This window comes from Amblyomma maculatum, unplaced genomic scaffold (genome assembly GCF_055883805.1).
Source record: "Amblyomma maculatum isolate TAMU_Amacu unplaced genomic scaffold, ASM5588380v1 scaffold_13, whole genome shotgun sequence".
In the NCBI taxonomy this organism is placed as follows: domain Eukaryota; kingdom Metazoa; phylum Arthropoda; class Arachnida; order Ixodida; family Ixodidae; genus Amblyomma; species Amblyomma maculatum.
In genome coordinates, this window is record NW_028146738.1 from 12,796,460 (window position 1) to 12,805,420 (window position 8,961).

At 45.1% G+C, this 8,961-nt stretch overlaps 1 long non-coding RNA gene across 3 annotated transcripts; it reads right to left on the reverse strand.

Annotated features, from left to right (window-relative positions):
* Positions 1-709: 709 nt before the first annotated feature.
* On the reverse strand, positions 710-7,769 carry LOC146172215 (uncharacterized). Of its 3 annotated transcripts, none has more exons than XR_014702583.1 (4): positions 7,631-7,769; positions 6,129-6,254; positions 5,461-5,627; positions 710-1,139 (listed from the first exon to the last, which is right to left on the reverse strand). It is a non-coding gene; the product is annotated as an uncharacterized LOC146172215 (long non-coding RNA). The 3 variants fall into 3 exon arrangements; XR_014702584.1 differs by having other exon boundaries at positions 714-1,139; positions 5,461-5,549; XR_014702582.1 differs by lacking the exon at positions 5,461-5,627 and having other exon boundaries at positions 806-1,139.
* Positions 7,770-8,961: the final 1,192 nt, after the last annotated feature.

An 8,961-nucleotide genomic window follows, 5' to 3' on the forward strand; every position in this document is an offset into this window, starting at 1 on the left:
GCTTTCGCCAGGTCTAGTTGTATCATCGCCACTCGGTCATCAAATGAGTCACAGCATTCTAGTATGGATCGTGCCACGTGTATGTTAGTAGCGATACTTCGCCCTTTTATGCCGCATGTATGGTGCGTGCCTACGAGCGTTGTTATAACACCCTGCAATCTTTTCGCTAGCACCTTCATGAAAATTTTGTAGTCGACGTTGGTGAGGCTTATCGGGCGATAGACCCCACCAACAGGCGCTTATCAGGGTCATCGGTTTTAGGAATTAGCACTATCCCAGACGGCCATAGACGTCCGACGGTCGACCGACGGACGTCCTTTTTCGGACCTTCGGACATCCGACGGAAGTCCGGTTATGTTCGATATACGTACAGCGGACGTCCGTCGGACTATCGTTCGTGGATCCGGATCGCGTCCCACGGACGTCCGACGGGCAGCCGGAGGCGGACATTCGGACGTTTCCCGGAACATGCTTGCAGGGCCCGCTATTGGTGTAAAAACTTGCCAATAACATTCGTGTAAAGCTCAGCAAGTATGTGCCATGGAAATTTCAGTCACATACTAGTGCTCAATGCCTTTGTCGTGAGAGTAAAGCAGACAATAGAATATGCAACAGGTTCAAGTTTCCTGTTGTCTGCTTTACTTTCACACACAAAGCATTGAACAGTAGTGTGCAATTAAAACTTCCATCAAAGAGGCACATATGCTAGCTGAGCTTTACACAAATGCACCATTCCTGAAAACATGCTAAGTGCATAGGCATACCAGCATGCGTGGTTGTAAAAACAGCATTTTTTTTGCTTTATTGCAAAAACTGCATGCATAAATAGCCTACACTAAAAAAATATCGATGTTAAGGAATGGCATGGTAAAATGCAGGCCAACTGGAGTATTAAGAATCTGCTTGAATAATTTTTTTTAATTATCCTTGGCCGTGACAGCTCTTCCCTTGGGGAGGTGGTGGAGGAAAAGGTATTTATTGAAACTTAATATTTCGGAATTAGCGAGGAGATGATTGAGTTCTCTGTGGGCGGCCTCCGCAGGCCGGTATTCCAGGAGCAGTTACTATCCTGTGCATTTGCTTGATCAGCTGTTGCTGGTCTTTCAGGCCTAAGATGGAAAGAGCAGGCTGGGCTCCTCCTGCAATAGAAGGGAAAATGAAATTCAAGTTATCTGTGCTGAACTTTGATTACACATCTCCAAGGGCAACTGCCAGTTTCTCTCAATTGCTTTTTCCAGGTGGCACTGTACGCATGCATCTCCATTCAGAACTGTCACATACTATATAGAAAGGTCATATAACTGCAGCAAAACCCATGCAGAATAACAAAAGATACAAACGTAGTTTGACCAGAACCTGGCATTCAGTATTTTAATGTTTTTATGTCGTCTTTTTGAACATGCCACTCTGACCAAACATGGCATGTTGTGCTTGCTGCTATGCGCCCTCAGCAATGCCCAAGACATGGAGTGCACATGCAGAGAAACTAAGCATAAAGGATGCTGTATACGAATATAAAGCACAGCCAGAGCTTTGCAGTATTACACAGGTACGCATTGGCGGCAGAAACCTGCATTTTGAGCGGTTTAACAGGCAGATTTCTAAAGTCATTGTTCCTGCTCTGAAAAGAAGTGATCAATAATAACATCATTTAAAATTGTTACCTTTTTGTTCTGTAAACTGCACATTTCGCTGGTTTCCATGTGCCCTCTACCGAAGACATTCCCTGGGCGTGTCGGGGGTATATCGACATCAACATCTAGGCTACAAGCGTCTAGAAAGCGTCTCCTTAGAGCAGCTGCGACGAAGTAACTTATCTGATAACATGCAAGCTGCTGCAGCAGAATAAAGATAGACATTTGACATGTGGCTAAAGCCCAATGTGGATGCATAGCCCGCGGCAGTGATTGCGTAGTGTTCATGCTTCTACAAGAGTTAAAAGTAAAGTTAAAAGTAAAGTTATTTGTTTACCCACAGCGCTATATGTGACATTAAAATAGCAAGGCTTATAGTCACACAAAACACAAAAAGCTGACAACCACAAGCTCCTGATGTATTACCGGCAGCATGCAGCATGGATGTTAGTTACTGAAATATGGCTGCACAATTCTGGCAACCAGCTGTGCATGTATGTCATGGATTTCTCAACTACGCACAACAAATCACAAAAAAAATAATGGTATTTATAAATGGAGCCAGCTGTTCACAAGAAACACTGTAGCTTATTTATGGGGAAGGTAGTGGGCGCCAAAGAAACTGCCCCTGTAAAGGCGCCTAATCTGCCCCTATGTAATATCGGGGACAAGTGTGTGGACTACACAAACTGCAATCAAAGCACATAACTTTCACATCGACCAGGAAACTCGGATCATACTTGTCGATGTGAAAGTTGAACGTTAGTTCTTTCATGTGTGCAAGAGAAATAAGGTCACAATTCGTTTACATCGCGATTCTAGTCCAAAATCTACACATACTGTCCAGAGACTTTCACCCCCGCAGTATAAGCCACCACTTGGGTAAGAGATTAGTAAAAGAAGTGTATAAAAGACATTAGTGCTGTTGGACAGCCATAGCTATAAAAATGGTATTGACATTGGAGTACTGCCTTAAGGCGGGGCCTAGGGCATTACAAAAGCAAGAGTTAGTGTCCGCTGGTCCTCATTTGAACGAACAAAAAGAGGGGGGGGGGGGGAAGAAATCTACCTCAACTACATGTTGTGAGTGACACCAAGCCGCAGTAAGTATTAAAGATATCACACAGTTTTGTGAAAGATTTGGGAGCGCTTTGCTGCTTTCTTACAGGATTGGACAAAAGAGCTCACCATCTTCAGAAAGGCACGTTATATAGAAATGAAAATAGTGAATTTACTGCATCTGGCCACAACAACTTGACAACGGAGAGGAAGATGAACTGAAAATTTTATACATGAATGTACGTATTTACAACAGGTGAAACAATGACCATGATCTATGCCGAAGAGGAAAGAGATCAAAATTTAGCTCAGAACGAGTTCTCCAGGCCGCGGGGCCGTTTCATTAACTTCGGGACTCCGCCCACATTTCTCATCCCCAATGACAACGAACTCACACGACTGGCTAACAAACATTTTGGCATGTCTTTCCACTTTCATAAGTTCTTCACCCTCTCCCTAATACAAGCAATGCAAAAGGGACAACAAATTCGTTTCACAACAAACAGAATTTAGAGAATGGACCTCGAAATGATTGGCTCACTAGGTCACATGCCAAACTCTCTCCCCTAGGAAAAAAAAAAAAATTAGAACCCATCAAAACAGCGTCCCACGTGCGCAACCATTGCCCAAAGCTTGCATCCTTGGCGGCTCCTTTTACAGGGCAATTATTGCAATTATTGGCGTCCGAGTCAGCACCATTGCGGACCAAATCAGAAGAGCCCACCCACATCCTCCTGCTCCGCATCGTACCGTCATTGTTACACACTTGCCCTTTTTCAACGCCGCCATCTCCCACCATTGTTGACATCCAGGGTTGGAATCCTCAACGAGACCCCACTCAGCGCGCCTGCACTGAATAATTGTCACTTTTATGGGCTCCCCAATAAGGAAGCGGGCCTTACACCCTTCAACCTGACAGTGTTTTTTCTTTGAACGATAAGCAGTTCTTCCAAAAGAGGTGCTCGTTTCAAAGCTGTGCTGCCTCCGGGTGATGGGTCCAGTCAGCGTACTAAGGACCCCTTAGTTGTATACTGTTCGTCAGTTCAGTTCAGGCGTTCAGTCGTGTCCGACTCTTCGTGACCCTGTGGACCATGTCACGCCACGCTTTCCGGTCTCTCACTATCTTCTTAACATCACATAGCTTCATCTGCAATGCCTCGAGAATGCCATCTAACCATCGCATTCGCTGCCTACCCCTTCTCCGGCGACCCTCAACCTTTCCCAACATCAAATCTTTCTCCAGTGACTCCTCTCTTCTCATCAGATGACCAAAGTAGCTGAGCTTTAACTTTAGAATTTGACCCTCCAATGAGCAGTCAGGGTTTATGGTCGACAATATCGACTGATTTGATCTTCTGGCAGTCCAAGGAACTGTTAAGAGTCTTCGCCAGCACCACAATTCAAACGCGTCAATTCTTCGGCGGTCAGCCTTTTTCACAGTCCAACTAAAGCTCCTTAAATAAAAATGAGCCCCCTACATGACACAGCAACGAGAACAAACTGCCTGTCCCCGCGTCTTCGAGTGCGACAGCAAAGTCCTCGGAAGAGGGGACTTCTTTCCCTCTCTGCCTACGTTTCCGTTAAGCACTGTAGCTGCCTCTCTGTGCGCGTCTCTCCGCCTCCTGTCCGAGGGCAAGTGGGAGACGGCCGCAGCTGGGCATTGAACAGGTGACTCAAAAAGAGCAGACTAATAATGGTGCCTAGCATACCCACCGATACCTTACAGAAATCATTAAAGAAATGAAAGCAACACATCAGATAACGCTACAATGTTTCTAAGTGCAAAGTCGACAACTCCAAGTCATATAAATATATGTACATCTCCGCACATTAACTAGACAGAAACAGTGCAGAGTAAACTAATAATTCAGTGTCTAGCAACACTATTAAAAGGGGATAAAGGCCACGGGGGGCTGCGATTATTAGTACCGTTTTGCCTTTAAACTACAATAACATACTTGTTGCAAGCTTAAAAATCAAAGATTCACACCTGTCCCACCCACAGCAATGGAACACACATCTGACTCAAGTCTGCAGAGAAAGAGCAAGCTAGACTATTGCAGATGCACCCTTGGTTATTTTTCTGGCATTTCTGAGGGTGAAGAATCTGACTTGTCAGTAGCATGTATATGAATAAGAATCCTATGACAGTAAATGCATCAGATTTTCTGGAGTGGCTTTTTTTTGCTGACCACATATGAGGTGAGCTATAATTTATCCAACTTGGCCTAGGTTTATTCTATGAATAACAAAGCTATAGCAGGTACACAGCCGTCCACTCAGGCTGAACATGCGAGTGCGTGGCATGCACTTTTTGAGATGCCACTGCATCCATCGCAGCTGCACACCGTAGCAAAGAGGCAGACAGCGTGAAGTACCAGCCTCTAGTCCCTCTACCACCACTGGGGTCCCAAACTAGGGACCCCTTGTTTTTGTCAGGACAGGCCCCCTCAGGGTCAGCTAGTGAGTAACCTCCTGTATTTGTATCTGATGGCAATGTTTTCCACCACCACCCACAATACGCAGCTGCGCATCATAGCAGATGTGAAGCAACAGTTCCTGGTCCTTCTATGCATAAGCTACTTTGCCTTGATGCATGCCTGCGCACGATAGTAAAGAGGCAGACGACATGACGCAGCAGCTCATGGTACCTTTACACATGAGCCCCCCCACTGTACTTCAATATGCACCATAGCAAATATATAGACTACGCCACACAGCAGCTCCTGGTCCCTCTATGCATAAGCCATTTTGCCTCAATACGCACCTGCATACCTGAGCGAAGAGGCAGACGTGAAGCTGCAGCTCCTGGGCCCTCCATGCACAAGCCACTTAGCATCAATGCACGGCTGTGCACTGTAGTAAAGAGGTGAAGAACGTTAAGCAGCAGCTCCTGGTCCCTCTACACATCAGCCATTTTGCCTCGATGTGCATCTGCACACCGTAACAAACAGCCAGATGTGACAAAGAAGCTCCTGGTTTCTCTACACATAAACCACTTTGCCTCAATGCACGTCTGCACACCGGAGCAAAGAGGCAGATGACGTGAAGCTGGAGCGGCTAGTCCCTCTACGCACAAGCCACTTAGCCTTGATGCATGGCTGCGACGGATGCATTGCTATTTTGCAAACTGCATGCCACACATTCCCATTCAAGCTAAGAGTGGACGACTGTGTAAACGTAAAATACTGGTTATTTACTTCTCCCTCCTCCAGTCACCGAACGGACAATGACAAAAAGTAACATGGTGGGCAATGTAAAAAGAATTTGCTGCATAAAGTTTGTTGAAACCAGTTCTACATCCTACATGTAAACAAGCTAAAACCTTAATGTCAAAGGGATGTCCTGTGTGTTTAAAATCATCACGCTCAAACAACTTCAACACTGACAATCATGATTCAATATTAATAATATAGATAATGATACTATACTCACTTTTAGCCATACCAAAGAAATGAGAATGCAAAGGGATGTTGCTGTTTTTCCCCCGTGGATGACAGTTTTCCATGTTCAAAGTGCTGCTTCCTGTTGGCTTACGAAATCGGCTACAGCAAATGGCATCTGAAAAATTTTTGGAAGCCTCATGCTAGTCTTCAACGAGAAAAACATTGCCATACAGAAGCAGAACACAAATACTTTTACAACACACTAAAAGCACCAACTGCGGTGCTGTTTTTAGGATGACTAGGTAGAGGTTTTGCTGTAGCAAGCCAAATGTTAGCCTTCAATAAGGAAAGCATTCCCATACAGAAACAGAACACAAAAACTTTTACAACACATTAAAAGCATCAATTGCACAAATGCTTGTAAGATGACCAGGTACAGGTTTCTGCTATAGCCCACATCATGTGACCAGCGGTTATCAGAAGCCTTGTATGTGAGCATGATGCCCTAGATTCAATTTATGGCTATCACTGTATTAACAAGCATGGGTTTAAAGCTACTTTAATATGATAATCTAAGAACATGGTAAGAGCTTTCAGTGCGAGACATAAGCTCAGTATCATGTACTATAAGGTGCTGCATGGCTCTAGTGTAGCTTTGGCATTATCTTGCTGTCAATAATGCAATGAAGTTGTGAGGAGCCTTTGAATATCTGTAAGGACAAAGCAACAACAATTTTGTTTTCATCTCACTTTTACTCAACTCGTTTGTTTTTTTTTTGTTTTTTTTTTTTTTTCTTTTGAGCCCGCGGCTTGCATGGCCTCCCAGTATGCCTGTTTTGCATAAAAGAAGGCGTTGCAGGCACCAGAGCTCACAGCCCAACTGTGTCGCGGCGGCGGTATGTCAAATTCCTGCCAGAACCGCGCAGAACAACGGGTCAAGAAAAAGACAAGTGCTGACTTTTTTTTTTTCTCTCATTTCCTTGTCCGGTTGTTCTGCGCGGTTCGGTCCCACATGCATAACCAACATGCGCAAGGTGCTGTCCTGGTTTGTCAAAGCTGAAGAAGAGTACTAAACCTTCTTACTAAACCTACTAAACCTAAGAGAGAGAAACTGTAGTTGCCGTAAAGCTCGAGAGAAAGATGAGCGGCTGTCCATAAAAAAAAAAAAAAAAACGCGCGACGTTTTCACAAGTGTAGGCATGTCGCACGATAGGCTCGCGGAGTGCAAAAGTTTTCTCGTATAGTTTTTACAACTCAGCACGTTGCGCATGGTTAACAAATTAACTCCTTTAAAGCTCGGGCAGGCACTCCTTTATCAGAGACAGAGAAGTTGCGCGGCTTACTGGCGCAGCGTCCAGTAATGCCGAGAAAGATGGCCCTCAGACTTGAGGCTGCAATTTAGTTAGTCGGCGCGGAGCCATCCTGTCAGTCTCGCCTAAAACACTCGACCGTTCGGCTGCTGTACAGAGCTGTTTCCTTATCCAAAAGCTCAGCACCATCGGTGCATCGAAAAGTTCCACTAAAGAAACAAAAGTTCGGTGAAATACTTACTTTGGAATCGGCGGGTGAACAAAGTGTGCCAGCCGCACCAAGCCACAGCAAAAACAATGCTAGCAGTGCATTACAGCCGTAGGTATTTGTAACTGCGCAGAAAATGCAGAACACGGAAACGTGAAGCCATCTTTCATGACTAAACTTCAACTTGTCAGGTGGATTGGATTGGCTCATTTCAGATTTTTTTGAGGATAGGTTCGGTTTCGTTCTTTTTGAGCTTGCTGCTTGCTGCGTCTATTCAGCCACTGATTAAAATTTCACTGAAGCATCATGATAGAAAAATGTTTAATGGTCATTTAACTTTTCATCAAAAATTTTTGATGGAAGAATTCAACGATGAAACATGCGGAAAATAAAAAAAAAAGCTGTTTAATGGAACCGCTTTCTATCGCATCGATTCGCTCTGGCATCATATAATGGACTTGACGGCATTACTGATTTATACGCAGTTCAGATGAGCACGACGACTGCAAACTATATCATAGCTGTATAAAAGCAAATCCAGTGGCGGACGTACGGCGGCTGTCCGCTGGGCGAACGGATTCGACCATCCGCTTTCGTACGTACGCCGGAATTCCGGCGGACGTCCGAAATCGGCCGCCGAGTTGAGGCCGAGTTCGGTTGTCCGTCGGACGTCAGTGGCCGTCTGGGATGTGGGATGTTGTGAAAGACAGCGGAACACGTTTTTTCTTATAGCTATCGTCAACAACCATCAGCAGAGTCTGGGCTATTGCAGGTTTGAACACTTAGTAGAAGGCTGCACCCAGTCCGTCAGGGCCAGGGGCTATACCTGCTGGCAGGGCATCTATTGCATCCTCAATTACTTTAAAAGAAATCAGCTGCTCAAGCCGTGTTTTAACTTCTTCCTCAAGTTTCGGCATAAGTGGAAGGAATTCACTATAGAAGCCCTGTTCAGTTTTTCGCGACTGACAAAGCATATCTGCGAAATGATCCCAGATTGCGTTCTTGATTACACTACTGTCCGCCGAAATACCTGTGCTAGTTCTTATTTCTCGTATTTCCTTTCGGCACGCCTATCGTTTCTCGTCTGATAACGCACGCTTTGTTGGTGTTTCCCCCGCCCACAGCTGTTCCGTCCGCGCCCGAATGACTGCCGCACTATACTTATCTGTGTCCATTTTTTCAAGCTGGGCTTTGACACCCTTGATCTCATTAAAGCATGCGCCTGGTTGGGCGTTTTCTATACACGTCAGAAATTACGAAGCTCTGCTTCTTTTTGCTTCTCGAGTTCGATGCTTGAAAGCGGTACAAAAGCGCTTCTAGTGAATGCGGTGTTGCCTTAGAAGCGTGCCCTAGAACGTTATACT